Source organism: Peromyscus leucopus, chromosome 8b (genome assembly GCF_004664715.2).
Source record: "Peromyscus leucopus breed LL Stock chromosome 8b, UCI_PerLeu_2.1, whole genome shotgun sequence".
Lineage (NCBI taxonomy): Eukaryota > Metazoa > Chordata > Mammalia > Rodentia > Cricetidae > Peromyscus > Peromyscus leucopus.
Window position 1 is genome coordinate 51,391,976 of NC_051086.1, and position 20,250 is coordinate 51,412,225.

Below are 20,250 nucleotides of genomic sequence, written 5' to 3' on the forward strand. Positions count from 1 at the left end.
GCAGATGGTCAGGGATCATCTGGTCTACGCTGAGCTCAGTGTGGCATGGCTGCAGTCAGTGGGGTGGGTTCAGGTCTGCACCGTGGGTCTCTCAGGCCCTTTGGACCTGTGTGACAAAACAAGATACACTATGTGGGTAGCCCTGGCCACCTCACTTACTTCTGCAAGCTACTCCTTACCCTTAAAAGGGGAGGCAGGTCTATTCTCAGGGGTGTTGTGGGGTGTCTGAGAGGAAGTATGCAAAGGGGGATCATGCTACCGAGTCTGTAGTCCAGGAAATCTGTCTGTCCCCAGGGGTGCTGTGAGCTGAAAGCCAGGGCTGTGGTCAGCTCTTGTGAGATAAGTGAGGGCCTCGAAGCCTTCCTGAAAAGGAAGCACCTCAGAAACAATGGCCAAGGCTCAGGCAGCGGGGGCCAGAAAGGAGTGGCCTGCTACCTTTCCAGCATCCCTGAGAGCCAAGAGCTCCTGGCCAGGGATGGTTCCAGCTCCTCTGCTTGCTTAAAGTCGAGAGAGAAGGGGCTTTCCATTCAGGCATCTTTACACACAGGAAATGCCGGGTGCTCGTTAGGTGTTTGTCAACTTGACCCGAACTAGAGTCATTTGGGAGGAGGGAACCTCAGCTGGGGAATTTTCTCCAGTGGATTGTCCTGTGTGGAGGCGTGTCTGTGCGGTATTGTTTGATTAATGATTGATGTGAGGAAGGCCCAGCCTACTGTGGAGGTGCCACCCCGAGAAAGTGGCCCTGTGTTGTATAAAAAGGGAGGCTAAGGGAGCCATGGAGGGTCAGCCTGTGAGCAGCTCCCCTCCATGGTTCCTGCCTCGGCTCCTGCTTGAGATCCTAGGCGACTTCCCTCAGCGATGGACTGTGACCTGGGAGTCCTCAGGTGAAATAAACCCTTTCCTCCCCACTAAAATGGTTTTGGTCAGTGTTTTACCGCAGCAACAGAGAAACCTGCCGAGGGCATGCCCTGTGGACGGCAGGACGCTCAGATCCCTGGGAAGAGGACTTCCTGTTCGTGCGATGGAGTTGGGGGTGGAGGGGAGGGGTCTGCTCCCTCATTTCCCCACGTTTCTGGATCCCTCTCTTTATCTAACCCTTACAATAAAGTCTGAGCACAGAACGCTGCTCTCCGGGGACAAAGTGTCCTCTGCCCCCATCGGAGGCACAGCAAACCGGTGGCTCTCTCCATCCATCGGCAGAGTTCCTTCCTCTGCGTTCTGCTTGCAGGCGCACCTGAAGATCTGAATGCTCCCTGGAAAGGTAGCTGTGGCCACAGCTGCCCCATATAACCCTCTGCGAGATCTAGGAAGGTAGAGGTGGGAGGCTCAACCTCTTCGTCATGGCCACTTGAGTAGCGCCTCCCAGTGAATGCCAGCTAGGTTACATCCACCTCAGCAACACTTACCAGGACTTAACTCTGCACTGCTCCAGTGTTCTGGACCCCCATACTCATGCTAGCTCATGTGCACATCTTCTGACCCCATGAGATTGGTATAGTTATACCCATTCTACAGGTAGAGAAACTGAGACACTGGGAAGTTGAATAACTTACTTTTGTTGTTTTGTTTTGTTTTTCAAGACAGGGTTTCTCTGTATAGTTTTGGTGCCTTTCCTGGAACTTGCTTTGTAGACCAGGCTGGCCTCGAACTCACAGAGATCTGCCTGCCTCTGCCTCCCGAGTGCTGGGATTAAAGGCGTGTGTATCCACCACTGCCCGGGTGAATAACTTACTTAAGGTCCCACAGACAGTAAGTAGAGGAAGCTGCCATTCAAGCCCAGATAGTGGCCTCCAGGGTGCCTGTACTTAACCGCGACGCTATGTGTCCCTCTCGGGACCTCCCAAGAGTGGCGGATAAACTGAGGCCCAGAAAAGCAAAGTTCGTGTGTGTACCCGAGGCTGGCTTCGTTGTGATGGAACTTAGGGGGAGAGCTCTGGTCTCACGATGGAGGGGACATTCTGTACGCCATCAGCAGCGGTGGGGGCAGCTGGGGGGGGGGGGGGAGAGAAGAGGGGGGGAGCTTTGGTAGAATACATCTTTTTTCCTGCCCCAGGCAACTCTGCTGCCTGAGCTGAGGAGACAGCAGCCAGGAAGGAAGCCTGAGTGCAGCTTCAGGCTCAGCTGGCTTGACCTGGTCGCCTGAAGCCTTCAGAAGGATAGGGGACAGGGTAGGGGTGGCTTGGGGCAGCCCCACCCCACCCGCCCACACCTCTGAGGAAAAGGGCCCATATGGCCTGGGATCAGAGGTCTTCTCTGGGCAGAAGGAGCTCGAACCAGGATCCTCTGGAGAGCCGAGACCTTGAAGAACCATTGCGAACATGTTCTCCAACACCTCAGGGTACAGATGAAGAAACCAAACCCCAAAGACAAGGGGTCCCACAGCCAGAGGCATGCTAGGAGTGTGTGTGTGTGTGTGTGTGTGTGTGTGTGTGTGTTTTCACACTTGCAAAGTCCCCTAAACATGCCTTTGCTGTCATGAACTGCCCTGGGGCCCTCGGTGCTGCGGCTGGGGAATCACTGTTCCTGTCGGCAGAGGAGATAGGTGCAGATGAGAGATCCCAAAACAGCCTGGGTTAGCCGACTCAGATAAAGCAAACCCAAGGGGAAGTAAGAAGCCCCATAGTTGGGTCAAACTCTGTGTCTCCCCGCCTGGATGGGCGGGGCTGTGCCCAGGGGCAGGTGTGGGGGCAGATTTTCATCCCTGCCCCCCCTTCCCACTCTGTCCTTTTCTCTGGCTGGCTAACAGATGTGCATCTTCCAAAAGGAAAACGCTTCCAGTGCTCCGTGTGAGGGATGGCTCTGGGGCTGAATGCAGTCCCCCGGCTGTCCCCTCCATGGCTACCACACCCACAGCAGCCACTGATAAGAGCCCTGCAGCCACAGAAGCAGAGGCCGCCTTGTGATTTCCGATTCAGTTAGGCCGAGGCTGATAAGCCCAGCGGCTGCCCGGGGTGGCCGCGCCGGTCCACGCAGCGGCTGCTGACTCCACCCTCTATCACACATGGGGCTTATTCATTCCACCCATCCATTCTCCCAGTCAAATTCATGCATTCCTTTTCCCGTTTGCTTTGTTGAATGAACCAAGTATTCTCTTCACGTGAATGGAAGGGCTAAACCCTGACCGCTGCTACCCCAGAATGTTCGTGGGGGGAGGAGGCAGGCAGGCCTATGGCCTCAGAACACCAATGAAGAGATGCTAGAGGGAATTAATCTTGGTCACATGAAAGAGCCAGAAAAGAAAGTAAGGAGAGGGAGGCAGAGCCAGAGAAGAAATGATACGCATCCCTGGAACTGTGTTTTTCTCATGGCTTCCTCTACAAAAATGAGGGTGAGACCAGAACCCAGTGAAGGCCCCACGGAAAAACAAACAAATAAAAACCTGGAACTTCATCCCCCCCAAAGCTGCAGGTGACAGAAGCCCATCTCAAACACGTTTAATCTTTAAAAAGCAGGGCACTTACTGGGTCACATAGTCGAGCGGGGTAGGAATAGACCAGGCAATGGGTTTTCAGGCACGGCCGGATCTAGGCGCTTACTTTACGGCACGGGCAATCTGTCCCTCTCCAGATCCGTTTGCCAATAGGAGGCGACCATGGAATCTATGACTTCTTTTTTAAAGATCTAAAAGTGTGTTGGAGATTTTCTTCATTTCAAGGCTAAGAGGGGAGAGGAGGGAGGCCAAATGGGGGTGCAGGGCCTTCCCCAGTACCCCACTGTCCTTCCCATGCTCTGACAAGTGCCCCCACTGATCTCTGGCCCCTTCTTGCCGTTCCTGCCCCAGATTTTTCTCCTTCCTCATTGACCTGTTTTCTATTCTTCCTTCCTGGATGAGATGGCTCAGGAAAAAGATCCAGAAGAGAATCCCATGGTTTGGGTTGGTGTTTTGTTTTGTTTCTTTGTTTTGAGACAGGCTAGCAATCTGTAGCCCTGGCTGGCCTGGAACTCTATATGTAGAACGGGCTGGCCTTGAACTCATAGATATATACCTGCCTCTGCCTACCAAGCAGTGGGATCAGAGGTGTGCATGGCCAGGCCTGGCAGCCTGGATGGTTAAGAAGCTTCACTAGGTTGTGGAGGGGCTACAGTGAGGAGATAAACACCAGGGTGAGATTGGGGAAAGCAGATCGATCGATCAAGGACGGCTTTGCCATGTCTCAGGACAAAGCTCACAGCATCAGCTGCTGGGATAGGGAAAGTAGTATTCAGAGGGCTTGATGTGGTTTAGATGCAAATGTGGGGGGAGGTGGGGGTGCTGCGATGACACAGAGTTTCTCTTCTGAGCTGAGAGACAGAGATGCAAGTGTAGTATGAAATAGTTTGACTTGTGCATGTTGGGTGGGAGGAACTTAAAAAAATCTGGCCCATGATGCCCAGCGTAGGGTGAGACAGAGGATACCTGGACCTTTGGAACACCTAGGCTGCATTACAACCTCATAAGCCTGAGAGTGGGTCCTTGTGGAAATACCCATCCTTCTAGACAGGGTTGGTAGTATTAGGTCAGAATGAGGAACCCCACACCCACTTCTTAAAAAAAAAAAAAAAACAGCCCCAGCAGGATATGCCTGGGAGGGGCTTTGAGAGCCATGAGGAAGGGGAAGGGGAAGGAAGGGGAGGGACAGGGTTGGCTGTGTGGGGCAGAGCATTCTCTGCAGATCTGGAGCCCATAGTCAGAACTACAGCTCTTGTTGGCTCCTTGGGGACATCTGGTCTCCTGGAGCTGTTGGCCTCCTGGACGGGACCTCAGGAGCTCATTGGCCGGAGGTTCTGGGACCGGTGAGCAGCTGCAGTCCAGCAGAGGTAGGTGCTGGCTGGGGTGGAGTCGGGGAGGGAGTTGGGAGAGACAGAGTTGAACCAGATGATAGCCAGGGAGGAGAACCCTGGAAGGAGGAACCTCAGGAGCCCATGTCTCAGAAGGTTTGTCTTGATGTGACAGCTAAGAGCCCCTGCCAGCTACTCCTGTTCAACCTGTTTTCAGATGCAGAGGGGACCCCTTGAACTCCGCACCTGCTAGCTCTAACAGAGCTAATGCCCATGGTGTGTGGACGCGACTCTCCCGGCAACTTGAGGTTGGCTGGGTTAGCGCTTTACTGCCCATCTTAGCTTAGGTTAGGAATAGACTGGGGCCTCAGGGAAGCAAATTGCAGAATGGATGAGTGTGCAGGAAGACTCCCTAAGAGAACCCCGCACCCCTGTCTATGCTGCTTCTGGGACATGATCTGTCCATCTCACTTCTGGGTACTTAGCGACTGTCGTGCTGGGCGGGCTGTTGCTGCACACACACACACACACACACACACACACACACACACACACACACGGGGGGGGGAATCTGCTCTCGAGATGTTGGCCTCCTGCCTTGGGTGTGTGACAGGTAGTAAAATGCACTAGGTCCCTAGTAAGACAAGACTTGGGGGGTACGGAACAGACACGGGGAGGGTGAGGTGAGGCCAGGGTGAGGCTTCAGAGGCAGAGAGGGCTTGTGTGTAGAGGTGAGGCCCAGGAGCACCCCTGCTGGAGGGAGCCCAGTGTGCAAACCCCAGAGGCAAGATAGTGGGTGCATGTCAGGATGAGAGAGCAGAGAGCTGGGGACTTGATGTGGCGAAAGGTGTACAGAGTCGTGGAGGACTCCAGCGTGGGCCTGTCCTCTTTTGTTGATTTAGCTCCGGGCAGGTGTCATCTGTCACCTGGCATAGTCCTCCTGTCCATCCTATGTGACAGGTGCTGTGATGGTGACTCCTTTAAAGGTGAGGAGGGCTGAGGGTGTAGTTCAGTGGCAGAGCACCGTGCCAAGCATGCACAAGCCCACAGGTTCCATCCCAGGCGACATGAATAAGCAAATAAATAAGTAAAAGTACAACACAGAGGTGTAAGTCATTCAGACCAAGAGCCCCAGTGACAGAACAGGTTAGACCCCAGTGACAGAACAGGTTAGACCCCAGTGACAGAATAGGTTAGACCCCAGGCAGTGTGGGTTAGGATGCAGGGCCTCACCACCCCTCAGAGGCCTGCTGCAATGCCCTCACGCTGTTTCCAAGACATCTGGCCACAACGTGTGAAAGGTACACAAAGGTCAGTCTTCAGTTCCTGTGGTCCTTCAGCATCCAGGACCCTCAGATTCTCCCAGGCTCCAGGAACAATGTCACTGCCCTGACTGCTCTGTCCCATCCAGGTGTTTCCTTCTAGCCCAGGATAGACACCCCGAGGAAGTAGGCCTGCAGGCCTTCACAGAGGCAAGGTCCAGGGAGGCAAGGTCCTTAGGAATCTTTAAAATCCTGGTTGGCTCTGTAGGGCCGAGGGGGGGGGGGTCTCAGAAACTCAGAGCTCTGCCTCTCACTTCTGCCTACCCACAATGATCACATGCTACAGTCTGAAGATGTGTCCAGTAGTCACATGCTGTTGTTCAATTAAAAGAAAAAAAAAGTTCTGTCGTCTGTTAGATGTGACCTGCCCCTGAACTCTGTGAAGACAGTCTGGTGGGAAGCGTGGCTCGGGAGGCTCAGTGGAGAGATGAGAGGTGTAGGAAGTGGGTGACCCAGGCCCTGTGGGGTCCTCCTATCTCTGTCTGTCTGTCTCTCCGGGTAGGAGGGGGGTGATCGCAGGTCATAGGAAAATGGAGAGGCTGCCTGCAAGTCCCCTGTCCCTGCTCCAGGGCTTAGCTTGGCAGGTGGGGCTTGACCAGGGTGTACATGAATGAGACGTTCTTCTGTCTGGACAGCTAGACAGCCTGCCCCAGGAGATGAGATTGCAGCTGGGGTGTAGGGAAGGGTGGGGCTGTGAGGCCTGGCCCCTTAGAGCTGCAGCCCTGATCCCGGCCAGACCAGCTGCTCGGAGCCTCCTCCAGCTAGGCGGCTGACAGGCTCACGTGCAGCTACAAGGGCCCAGGGCTCCAGTGCCTTTTCCCACCTGTCTCACCTACACGGCTGTGGCCTGCTGAGAACATACCTGTCCCGAGGGCTGCTCTTGCTAATATTTTTTTTTGTCTCAATGTTATCCCTTTGTCAAGAATGGTGAGGTATCTTTTTTTGCTTTAATTACGCTTGCGCGCATGCGCGTGCGTGCGTGCGTGCGTGCGTGCGTGCGTGCGTGCGTGCGTGTGTGTGTGTGTGTGTGTGTATCAAGCACCTGGAGGTCAGAGGACAACTTGTAGATGTCACCTCTCCCTTCCACCTTGTGGGTCCCAAGGATCAAACTCAGGTGGTCAGGCTGGACTGCAAGGTCCCTTACCCACTGAATTATCTCATTAGTTCAAGAATGGTGAGGGCTCTTTTAGTCCTTCCTACAACTAACAAGCTGGTCTGCTGCTGGCGGGTGCCGCATAAGGCATGAGACGCCACAGCCAGAGACAAAGACCTTTATTCCTCACATGTTCAAGTGAGCAGTGGTTATCTTGCTCATCAGTTCCCCTTGCTGCCCACGTCCATGCAGTCAATGTGGAGGTGACCCAGAGGGGGTCACTGAACCACAACGGGGCAACCCTGGGCTTGGAAACCCTGGACTCTGGGTAATAAGTAACCTACCCAGCCTTTACCCTGAAAGGAGGCATTACATCCCATAGTAAAATAATGCTGGGGTGACAGACATCATCCACCAGGCCAGCTGGGTTTCCTGTACATTTTGAGACTCCCTAGCAAAGGCTCCCAAGCTGCACACAAAGGCAAACCCACAGAGAACTGACTCTCAGTCTCCCGCTGTCCCCCCATGTTCACTGCCCCCTGGCTGCACTCTCTCCTAGACCCCAGCTACCCTCCTCCCTCAGGACTTGGCCTCTCTCGTTCTCTTTGCTTAAGATGTCTCTGCTGCAGATGGCTGACCCCTGGCTCCTTCAGGTTTCTATCCACATGTGACTCCGCCTCAGGAGATTTCTAATTACCTTCTTACTAAGAGCAGCACATACACTTGACGGGGGGGAATGAAGAGATATGGAGTGAAGAGAAGAAAGCTTCAGTGAGGAGCAAGACGTTATTGGAGACATCCCCACAGCATGGTGACTGCAGTTAACAGTGGCGTCTTGTGTACAGATTGTCCCTGACTCATAAGGTTTTTACTTCACAGGAGCAGGGAAGCACATCCACACAGCCACCCTGTTTTCAGTACTGAATATATTTCATGAGCTATTTAGCACTTCATTATGAAACTGGCTCTGTGTTAGATGGTTTTGCCCGACTATATATAGGCTGGTATATGTTCCAAGCATGTCTGAGATAGAAGAAGCTGAGCCATGATCTGGGTAAGTTAAGGCTGGTACATGTTTTCAACTTACAATGGCCCTACAGGACACAATCTTACAATAGGCTGAGGACCATTTGTGTTTGAAGATCATCAAGGCTGGCAGTGGTGGCGCACACCTTTAATCCCAGCACTTGGGAGGCAGAGGCAGGCGGATCTCTGTGAGTTTGAGGCCAACCTGGTCTACAGAGTGAGTTCCAGGATAGCCAAGGCTACCCAGAGAAACCCTGCCTCAAAAAACAAAACAGAAAGAAGGAAGGAAGGAAGGAGGGAGGGAGGGAGGGAGGGAGGGAGGGAGAGAGAGAGAGAGAAGAAAGAAGGAAAGAAAGGAAGATAAAGTCAATAAAAGAATAAATACCAGTATTTCCGGCAGAGAAAAATATTAAGGATAGGATGGAGGGTCAGTTGATCTCAGCACCCCACATTTCACACATATCTAACTTTACTTTGTGACTGGTAGGTGTACATTATTGCAAACTGTCCATTGATGATGACAAAGTAAAAATGAAAAAACATTTCAAAATAGTGTCAACCCTTAAAACCCTCCTTAACTCTGGGACCTCTCGTTTCTCCTTTTTAACTTCACTTTTATTGTGTCTGTCACATAACACACAATTTAATTTTAGTTTGTATCCATGCCCTCCACCCCACTCTACGTTTGAGTTTATTTCCATATACCCAAACCTAGTGCAGGACAGACCATGCTCAGTGAATAGCTGAGTGGTCGGGTGAATCCACCTACCTATTTCATTTCAATGGAACATCTCCTCCCTACCCCCCACCCCATAGTTTCTGGGTTGATCTACCCTAGGGCCTCAAATAAACTAAACAAGTGCACTGCTGACCTTCATCCCCAGCCCTCTTTACTTCTTCACCTCGAGACAAGGTCTCACCAAGTCCTCCAGGCTGGTCTTGAACTCATTCTGTAGCCCCAGAAGGCCTTGAACTTTGAACCTCACTACCTCAGCCTCCATAACAGTGCTACAAGTCTGTGGCACCTGACCCAGCTGAAACTCCATTTCTATGTTTGTTTGTAGGACAGTTTCTGGCATGTAAAGATGGTCCAGAATGATTTAGTGAGTGAAACATCCATTCTCCAGTGGATGTTGTGGGGTACAAAAGTCAAGAGGTCACAATACCTGCCATAGGCCACATCTGCTGGGACTCTTCCTGGCAATGTCTTGTTGTCCTGGGATACTGCATCCTTTCGGTCCTTAGGGGGGAGTAGGAGATGATGGGAATGTGAGCTGAGCCCTGACGTCCTCTTTGACTGGTCAGTGTCTTGCTCAGTATCTTGTGGCATGACAGCAGCCAGGCATTGCAACCTGAGTTGTCCAAGATGGAGCCTGAGTCCGATCAACCACCAGAGGTGACACCAGGCGAGTGTGGCAAGGCGCAGCATCCTTCGCCCTCACCGTGTCCATTTTCCCACCCTGTGGAGCTGCGGTCTTCTCTATCCGTGTTCTCAGCATCAGCACAATCTACTTCCTGAGCCATTCACTGGGCCAGCTCTGCCAGCAGGCTTGTCTGCCTCCCAGCCTTGAAGCTGTTCAGGGGATGGTGACGCTGTCTCGTTTTCCTAAAGCACAAGGCTGTTTTGGTAAAGGGACCTCCTATGTGGCAAAAGCAATGTGCGGTAATGTTAGAGACACAGTGCCAAGCAAAACAGAGTTCCTGCCCTGGAAGAGTTGTACTCTAGCAGAGGTGACCAGACAGCAAACACAATGTGATAAATCAGCCGCTATGTAGAAATGCTGGGATGCCCATCAGTGCTGGTTGATAGGTACATGGCACCATGGGATAATCCTTAAACTCAGCTTGTATCGGGCAGCCTGGCAGCCTGTAATTACCTTCTCTCTCTCTCTCTCTCTCTCTCTCTCTCTCTCTCTCTCTCTCTCTCTCTCTCTCTCTCTCTCCCCCCTTCTTATTTGTTTTTTGAGAGACAGAATCTCACTCTGTAGACCAGGCTGGCCTCCTACTCACAGAGATCCACCTGCCTCTGCCACTTGGTTCTGTTTAGGCGATCAAGGGACTGGATGCTGCCCAGCCATGTGAGTGGGAGTGGATCTTTACTGAGTCCATTGAGTTAAGTGCTAATCACTTCCAGAAATACCCTGCTGTGGTTTAGATCTTGAGTGTCCCCCAAAGGCCCATGTGTTAAAGGCTTGGTCCTTAGGGTGTGCTATTGGGAGAATGCGGACTCTGTAAGAGGTGGGGCCTAGTGAGAGAGATTTAGTCCAGTAAGGCACGCTGTGAAGGGGATGGTGGCATCCTGGCTCTTTTTTCCTCTCTCCTCCCTCTCCCAGGTCTTTCCAGGTAGCTCAAGCTAACTTCAAATTTGTGATCCTCCTGCCTCAGCCTCCCAAGTGTCAGGACTGCAGGTGTGTACCACCACACCCTGGCACTTCCTCCGAATCTCTTGCTCTCTGGATTGTGAAGTTAGTGGTTTTGCTTCAGGCATAATGTGCTGACTCATCCAAAGCAGCAATGATCTCGGGCGGAAACTTTCCAAATCTTAGATAAAATGAACCTTTCCTATTTCATAAGTTAATTTCCTCAGGTACTTTCTTAAAGTAACAGAAGGCTGACTAATTAATACCCACCCTCACAGACATACACAGAAACATTGTCTTTTTTGTGTGTGTTTGTTTTTGTTTTTGTTTTTTGAGACAGAGTTTCTCTGTGTAGCTTTGGAGCCTGTCCTGGAACTCACTCTGTAGCCCAGACTGGCCTCGAACTCACAGAGATCTGCCTGGCTCCGCCTCCCGAGTGCTGGGATTAAAGGCGTGCGCTACCACCGCCTGCTTGAAACAATGTCTTATCAGCTAGTTAGGCATCACTTAGCCTAATCGATTGACAAAAGTTAACCAACACTAACGAGCTGTGGTTATCAGGTCTGTCAATTAGTTTTAGTGCCTAAATGGGGGCCAGGAGTGCATGAGCCTGCTTGAAGAGTCTCAGGCAAACTGTAGTCATTGAAGAGTTATATACACTACAGCCAGGTGGTGGTGGCAGAGCCAGGCGGATCTCTGTGAGTTCGAGGCCAGCCTGGTGGTCTACAGAGCGAGATCCAGAACAGGCACCAAAACTACACGAAGAAACCCTGTCTCCAAAAACAAAAAACAAACAAACAAAATTATAGACTGGGCCTGCAGGATGGCTCAGTGGGTAGGACACACTTGCCACACAAGCCTGACCACCCACGTTTGATTCCTAGAACCCAGGTAAAGGTGAAAGGAGAGACCTGACTCCACAAAGTTGTCTTCTGACCTCCACATGCACTGTTACATGCACACACACACACACACACACACACACACACACACACACACACACACACACCACAATACTAAAGAAAGAAAAGTTCCAAATGGTAGACCAGTAGTCCCTAGCAAGGAGGCTATACCTCATCCATCTATCTCTAGCTCTCCAGCATTGCCAAGTGTATTGTATTCCACAGATGTTCAGGAACTGAGAAAAGAGCTAGAGGAGCCCACGTGTCACCTGAGAGGATGTTCTAAGTCCACAGTGGGAAATTTCATTCCCTTTTCACAGACAGTAATCTCCAGTTTTAGGCTCTGGTCCTGGTTTACATTCAAGATGACCACAGTATTTATCTGATTTCCCAGCCTTCTGAAGACTGACCCTTGGGTGGAAGGAGGGAGATGACTGATGCAGGGCTATAACCAGCACAGAAGGGTGCTTGTTTAAATACGAAAGGGGCCGGCAGATGTGGCACAAGTCTTTAACCCCAGCACTCAGGAGGCAAAGCCAGGCGGAGGCCAGCCTGGTTTACAGAGTGAGATCCAGGACAGCTAGGGCTACACAGAGAAAACCTGTCTCGAAAAAACAAACAGAGAGAGAGAGAGAGAGAGAGAGAGAGAGAGAGAGAGAGCGCATTATTCCTCTGAGTGGACAATTATTGTAAGGACGTCTTTGGAAAGGTGTGTGATAATATATTGTTTGTCATCTAAGAAATAAAAGCTTACCTGAAGATCAGAGGACAGAGCTAGCCACAGTTAGCCATAGAGGTCAGGCAGTGGTGGCACAAGACTTTCATCCTAGCAGTCGGGAGGCAGAGGCAGAGATCTGTCTGGATCTCTGTGAGTTCAAGGCCACACTGGGCTTCACAAGATTAACCCAGTCTAAAAGAGAAACAGCCAGGCAGTGGTGGCATACATCTTTAATCCCAGGACTTGGGAGTCACACGCCTTCAATTTCAGCACTAGGGAGGTTGAGACAGGAAGTGATATGGCTGGGCAGAGAGAGGAATATACGGTGGGAGGAGACAGGAGCTCAGGTCTTTTCGGGCTCTTGCAGGCTGAGGAGTTGGTGAATTAAGAGGTGGCTGCTCTGCTTCTCTGATCTTTCTTTCTACTTCCACCCTGATATGTGGCTCTGGGTTTTTATTAAGACCAATTAGGATTCGTGCAACAAGGGTGAAGTACAAAACCTCACCTTCCCTGTGGCTAAGCTACAGAAAGGGCAGTGATGCCCTGGACCGGACAAGTGCCCAGTTGGTCCCTTTGGCAAGGCTCAGTCCTCACTTCTGAGCAGGGGAGTCACATACTGGCAGGCAGAGCGTGTAGGAATCATCAGGAGAGGGTGGAAGTGGCCTCTCCCGCAACAGCTCCTGTGCTCTTCACTGTTTTACGGCAGACAGCATAGGCCAGTCAGCTGCCATCGAGACCCCTGAGAAGCCCCTCAGAGGCACCCGTGAGTGTTAACAGGCTAAGTTTTAGTTCCTATGACGATAAACAAGATGTCGATGCCTTTTGAGAAGGAACGGAATTCTGTTTGTTTCCACTTCTTGTTCCATACCAGCAGCTTCCCTAAGGACTGACCCCAGCTGCCACAGAGGCCAGGAGTAGATCAGAGTTTCTCCATAGGAGGACCGAGGGGGGCAGCACAGAGTATCTCTGGCACCCACACAAACGTGTGCCAATGCTGCATCAATGGTGATGTGCCAGCTTCTGAGAGAAAAACAAGCAAACAAACACAAATGAGGAGGCTTTTGTAGAGATGGCTAACACTAAACACTAAATTGTTTTGTTTTTGAGACAAGGTCTCACTACATAGCCCTGGCTGTGTTAGTACTTGGTAGACCAGAAACTCACAGATATCTACCTGCCTCAGCCTCCTGAGGGCTGGGATTAAATATGTATGCCACCACACCCAGCCGAAGGCTATTTTCTGTTGAAAATAGACCTAGATTTCTTTTCCTTTGAAATTATCTTATGTTCATTATAAGCTGACCTTACCTGCGCATTCATTACTTAGGGCCAAAGTGGCTCTGTGAGGTTTACAGGGGTCAGGGAGGGCTGAAAGGGGCAAGGGAACAACTAGTTCATACATATATATATGTATGAACCTGAGGTCTTAGTTCATCCCTAGTTCTCTCGTTCATTGACCTGTGACCTGTAGCAGGATTTCCCACCTTCATCCGCTCATCACACAAGTATAATATGTATTCATTATCCACTGGGCATCACTGTGCCCAGCTGCCTGTTTACCCTCCCTCCCCTACAGGACTCTGATAATCTGCCATTGCTCTCTCCATCCCTCATACAGGAACTCCCCAAACATCATGGCTGAGTTTTCATGCTTGACTTTTCACAATACACTCCAGTGTCAATGCCTTCTTTATTGTCTGTTTTGTCTTGGTTTCTCCTGTAAGTTGTGGGAGTCGGTTTTCTTCTTTCGTCATGTGGGTTCTGGGGATCAAACTTGGGTTGGGAGGTTTGTGGGCAAGCACCTTTACCGACTGTGTTAGCGACTTTTCTGTTGCTGTGATAAGCACCATGACCAGAAGTAAACTAGGGGAGAGAGAGTTTATTTTGGCTTAAGGTTCCAGAGGGACAAGAGTCTGTCCTGGTGAAGAGTCATGGCAGCAGGACCAGGAGGCTCACCTCCTCCACCACAACCAGGGAGCAGAGACAATGAACTGGAGGTAGGCCGAGTCTATAAACACTCCAAGCCCACCCCAATGATGTTCTTCCTCCCCAAATAGCGCCACCAACTGGGGACCAAGTGTTCAAATGTCTGCGCCTATGGGGGACATTTTCTCATTCAAACCACCATTCCCACTGAGCTGTCTTGATAGTCCAGGCATGCAGGTTTTGAAGAGGTTTGTTGGTTTCTTTCTGATGTTAGGCAGTGAAATGCAACACCCATGTCCTAAAGTTAAGTGGAGGGCTCATAGGCATGCATTTCATGCTTTATAACTTATGAGAATGTGTCAGCTCTTGTACATTGCATGGGGAAAATAGTCAAGCACACTCAATAATAAAAAATCAGAAAAAGCTGGAGTTACATAGAGAAACACTATTTCAAAAAAAAGGAAGAAAGCATGAAAACATATTAATCAGTAATCATCCATCAACCTTGATTTCTCTTCTCTCTCTCTCTCTCTCTCTCTCTCTCTCATAGTTTAGTGTGAGTCATTAAAAGATAACACACAAGGGCTGTCAAGATGGCTCAGAGGATAAAGGGACTTGCCACCAAGCTCAGTGGCCTGCCTGAGCTTGATCCCTGGGACCCACTGGTGGAAGGAGAGAATCCACTGTGGCAAGTTGTTTCCTGACCTCTACATGCACATGGTGGCAAACATGAGCCCATGTGTTCACACACACACACACACACACACACACACACACACACACACACACACTCAAGAAGTAAAAAAAAAAAAGAAAAGAATAATAAAAACATAAAAGAAGATAGCAACACATAAATATAAGAAAAACTGAGGAAATTTGAAATACTGTGATCTACAAGTCTGGCCTTTCCCTAAAATCTTTGTAATCATTCTTTAGATAATGCGCCCTCTCCAACAACATTTTTCCCCGTATTATTTGGCTACCCCAATATTTTTGCCAGTCCCTACAAATCTCTTCTACTTGTAGGTAGCTGCACAAAATCCTGCTGACATTTTTGTTAGGATTCATTTGCCTAGTACTCAGCTTGAGGGACTCACATCTTAACAGTTCTACAAACTGTGAACCTAATGTGCCTCTCTATTGACATAGAGGTCTTATTATTATCATTATAATTATTTATTTATTTATTTATTTATTTAGGTTTTATGAGACAGGGTTTCTCTGTGTAGCCTTAGCTGTCCTGGAATTTGCTCTGTAGACCAGGCTGGTCTTGAACTCACAGAGATTCACCTGCCTCAGCCTCTAAGTTCTGGGATTAAAGGTGTGTGCCACCACTGTCCGGCACATTTTATAATTCTTATCTTACAGGTTCAGCATCTTGATTTACAGTGCGGTATTTTTTCTTTGTTTATTTCAATGCTATTTTAAATGATCATATGTTTTAAATTAGGGTTCCATATACTTGGTCTTAGTGTGTAAAGATATGTCTGGTGGTGTGTGTTGACCTTGTTTCTTGTGCCTCTACTTAAGTTATTCACTAGTTATAAGAGATGTTCTTAAAGTTTTTATTACCTTTATTTGAACGTTTGTGTGGGTGTGTGTTGCTGGAGGGCTTCTCTCCAGGTTCCCCAAGCCCCGCAGTCCCACAATCCACTTATAAAATAATCACTCAGACGCTTATATCATTTATAAACTGTATGGCTGTGGCAGGCTTCTTGCTAACTGTTCTTTTATCTTATATTAACCCATTTTTATAAATCTATACCTTGCCACGTGGCTGGTGGCTTACCGGCGTCTCTACATGCTCCTCTCCTGGCGGTGGCTACAGTCTCTCTCCTCCTTCTTCCTGTTTCCCCAATTCTCCTCTCTCTTTGTCCCGCCTATACTTCCTGCCTGGTCACTGGCCATCAGTGTTTTATTTACATAGAGTGATATCCACAGCACTTCCCCTTTCTTCTTTTTTTAAAAAGGAGGGTTTTAACTTTAACATGGTAAAATTACATATAACAAAACAATTACCGAGCAAGAATTATAGTTACAATATTAAAGAAGATGTCCTATCTATCTTATATTTGTGAGTTTAAGGTTTTATAGCTAACTTATCTTTTATCATAACTGAGGAAATTACGACTATCTAGCCTTCAACCACATCAAAGACCTGAGAAGGAACATAATGGTACCTGAGAAATGGTAGATGGATGCAAGCAACTTTCGGGAATCTTGCAAGAGTAGACCAAGACAGCTGGCAGCCTGGACAGTCACCTAATGTTTCTCAGCATTGTTGGTGCATTCAAATTGGCTACAGGCCTAGAGTATCTGACAGACCATTTTTAGAAGCAGGAATTTTAAGAGACCATCTTACCCTGTCTTGGCAGAGTACAGTGGTCGCTTTCCTTGTGTCCCGCTTGTCCAGAAAGGACAGCATTGCATTTGTACTGTCAGCCATCAAGGCAAGGGCAGTTCTTTGCCCAGTAGGCCATTTTGTGCCAAAAAGACAAACTTCCAAATGGAAATGTCTTAGAAACCCAACATTCTCTCGGGATCAAATTGGTGCAGCCAGGAGCAATTGTGTCTCACGTCAACAGAATTCTAAGTTATTTAAATGCCATATTCTCCAGGTCTATGAAGTGTTTGAAGATTACCTATCTATCTGAAATATATCTATGTATACCTAGAAGACTTAACTAACATGGCTACAGATATGATTATCATAGATGACTAATTATTAATCTATTTTTTAATTATCCATTACAATTTTAAATGAGTTATATAAACATAATACCTCAAACAAGAATAGAAATATATATATATATACAGTATAACAAAATTAACTTCAAGTCTGTATCAATGAACTAAAATTTATACCAATGTAAAACATTTTAAACATAAACTAAAATCTATACCAATGTAAAACATTTTAAACAAGTTGTTCTTTAAAAGTAGGTTCATTAATCTACCCTTTTATCTTATCATCTCCATATCCTCCTATATATCATATCCCCTTTTCTTTTTTAGAAAGAGATCACATTTATAATCAACCTGTTTTAAATAAAAATATTGGTTTTTCTCTGTCCCACACCAGGTGTGCACACGTTTGCATGGTGCACGCTTGTGGAGACCAGAGGACAACCTGAATGAATCAATTTTTTGCTTCCACCATATCCATCTTGGGAACTAAATTCAGGTCATCTGTTTTGGCAACAAGCACCTTTACTGGTTGAGATGAACTGCTTACCGGAAGTGCGCACTTGTGTGTGTGTGTGTGTGTGTGTGTGTGTGTGTGCGCGCGCAAAAATTCCTTTTGATTGTTTCAGAGTTTTCTAAACCTGTAATGATCTGTATGATATCAATTATTTTAAATAGGTATAATGTCTGCAGATAGAGTTCTATTATTATCTGCAGTTTTATTTCCTTCTTCCAGTATGGACACTTGGACCGGCTCTAGCTCAGCAGTGCCCTTGACAATGCAGCAGTCGGGTATATGTGCCTCTTTTCCTCCGTATGGCACTGGCAAGGACTTCTAATGTCAAGTGGAATAGCACTGGTGGCAGCAGACGGACACCCTCGCTTCCGTGCTGTGATGCTGCTGACGGATGTCCTTAATCAGATTAATAAAGTTCCCCTGCCCCTAATGTCATGCACGACAACTGAAATTATCAACTGCTCTTACTGCCTCAACTGATAGGATCATGTGACTTCTTTTTTCTCTTTTAGTCTTTACCATAGTAGATTACATTGACTGGTTTTCAAATATTGGACTAGTATTTCATGCCTAGGGTAAATCTGCCAAGCTATTGTGTCTATATGTTACCTATATATTGCTAATACTTGTTTGAGGGGTTTTCCATATATGTGCATAAGATATATAGTTTCTTTTCTTTTTCTTTCTTTCTTTCTTGTGGTGGTATTGTGTTCCCCAAAATATTGTGAACCCTAATAAACCTATCTGGGGTCAGAGACAGAACAGCCACAATATTAAACATGAGGATAGGCAGTGGTAGCACACACCTTTAATCCTAGCATTCCAGAGGCAGAAACCCATCAGTTCAAGGATACAGCCAAGCTTGGTGACTCACGCTTTTAATCCCAGAAAGTGAGCCTTTAATCCCAGGGAGTGGTGGTAGAAAGGAAAGATATATAAGGCGTGGAGACCAGAAACTAGAAGCATTTGGCTGGTTAAGCTTTTAGGTTTTGAGCAGCACAGCTCAGCTGAGATTCATTTGGATGAGGACACAGAGGCTTCCAGTCTGAGGAAACAAGATCAGCTGAGAAGTTGGCCAGGTGAGGTTAGCTGTGGTTTGTTCTGCATCTGATCTACCAGCATTGACCCCAATAACTGGCCTCAGGTTTGATTTTATTAATAAGACCATCTAAGATTTCTGATACACTTTCTTTTTAAAATTTTTTAAATTAATTAACTAATTAATTAATTGCTTTTGGTTTTTCAAGACAGGGTTTCTCTGTGTAGTTTTGGCTCCTATCCTGGATCTTGCTCTGTTGACCAGGCTGGCCTTGAACTCACAGAGATCCACCTGGCTCTGCCTCCCAAGTGCTGGGATTAAAGGTGTTCACCACAGCTGCCCTTTTTTTTTTTTTTTTGGATACTATCTTTGGTGTTAGGATAGTAAGAGACTTATAAAATAAATGAGTTGGGAAATTTCCCCTGAGCCCTGTTTTCTGGGTTCCTGCATGATTTAGAAACGTGCTGGTGAGTTGGGGAGATGTCTCAGCAGCTACTTATGTTCTTGCAGAGAACCCGAGCTTGATTCCCAGCATCCACACTGGGTGGTTCACAACCGCCTGTAACTCCAGCTCCAAGGGATCTGTTACTCTCTTCTGGATTCCGTGGGCATCACACTCAGGTGCACAGCCCCCGACACTCGTACACTAAAATTAAATGTTTTAAAAACATTTTAAGGGGCTGGAGAGATGGCTCAGTGGTTAAGAGCACTGACTGCTCTTCCAGAGGTCCTGAGTTCAATTCCCAGCAACACATGGTGGGTCACAACCATCTGTAATGAGATCTGGTGCCCTCTTCTGGCCTGCAGGTGTACATGCAGACAGAATACTGTATACATAATAAATAAATAAATCTTAAAAAATAAATTTAAAAAAAATTCCGTGTTACATCCTTGTACTCCCACAGAGTAATATTTAAAAAAAAAAAAAAAAAAAAAAAAAGCCGGGCGGTGGTGGCGCACGCCTTTAATCCCAGCACTCGGGAGGCAGAGGCAGGCGGATCTCTGTGAGTTCGAGGCCAGCCTGGGCTACCAAGTGAGTCCCAGGAAAGGCGCAAAGCTACACAGAGAAACCCTGTCTCGAAAAAAACCAAAAAAAAAAAAAATTTTAAAAGAAGTATATATTGCTCCATATATTTGAAGACCTATGCCTCCCGAGTGCTGAGATTAAAAGTGTGAACCACCAACATCCAGCTATTTGAAGACTTTTTAAAAATTACATTTATGTTTTTTATTTCAAATTTACTTTTTTTAAAATTTATTTTATTTTACAATACCATTCAGTTCTACATATCAGCCACGGGTTCCCCTATTCTCCCCCCTCCCACACCCTCCCCTTACCCCCAGCTACCCCCCATTCCCACCTCCTCCAGGGCAAATCCTCCCCCGAGGACTACAATCAACCTGGTAGACTCAGTCCAGGCAGGTCCAGCCCCTTCCTCCCAGACTGAGCCAAGTGTCCCTGCATAAGCTCCAGGTTTCAAACAGCCAACTCATGCAATGAGCACAGGACTTGGTCCCACTGCCTAGTTGCCTCCCAAACTGATCAAGCCATTCAACTGTCTCACCTATTCAGAGGGCCTGATCCAGCTGGGGGCCCCTCAGCCTTTGGTTCATAGTTCATGTGATTCCATTCATTTGGCTATTTTTTTCTCAATAATTGAGTAGAACCGAAATTTATTATAAGCCACAGTTGTCCTAGGGACCTCCATACTATATATATAGCCTCTATGGTTCTATGGGCTGTGGTCTGATTGTTCTTTATTTTATATCTAGAATACACTTATGAGTGAGTACATACTATGACTGTCTTTCTGGGTTTGTGTTACCTCACTCACGATGATTTTTTCTAGTTCCATCCATTTGCCTGCAAATTTCATGCTTTCATTGTTTTTCTCTGCTGAGTA

The 20,250-nt window shown here is 48.0% G+C and overlaps 1 protein-coding gene across 2 annotated transcripts in view; it reads left to right on the top strand.

Moving 5' to 3' along the window:
• The first annotated feature begins 4,612 nt into the window (after positions 1-4,612).
• Pik3r6 (phosphoinositide-3-kinase regulatory subunit 6) overlaps positions 4,613-20,250 on the top strand; it is a 58,764-nt gene continuing 43,126 nt past the window's right edge. For both annotated transcript variants that reach the window (XM_037200712.1, XM_028869393.2), the window contains exon 1: positions 4,613-4,797. The gene's annotated coding sequence lies outside the window, so the exon portion shown is untranslated. The remainder of the gene's footprint in view (positions 4,798-20,250) is intronic.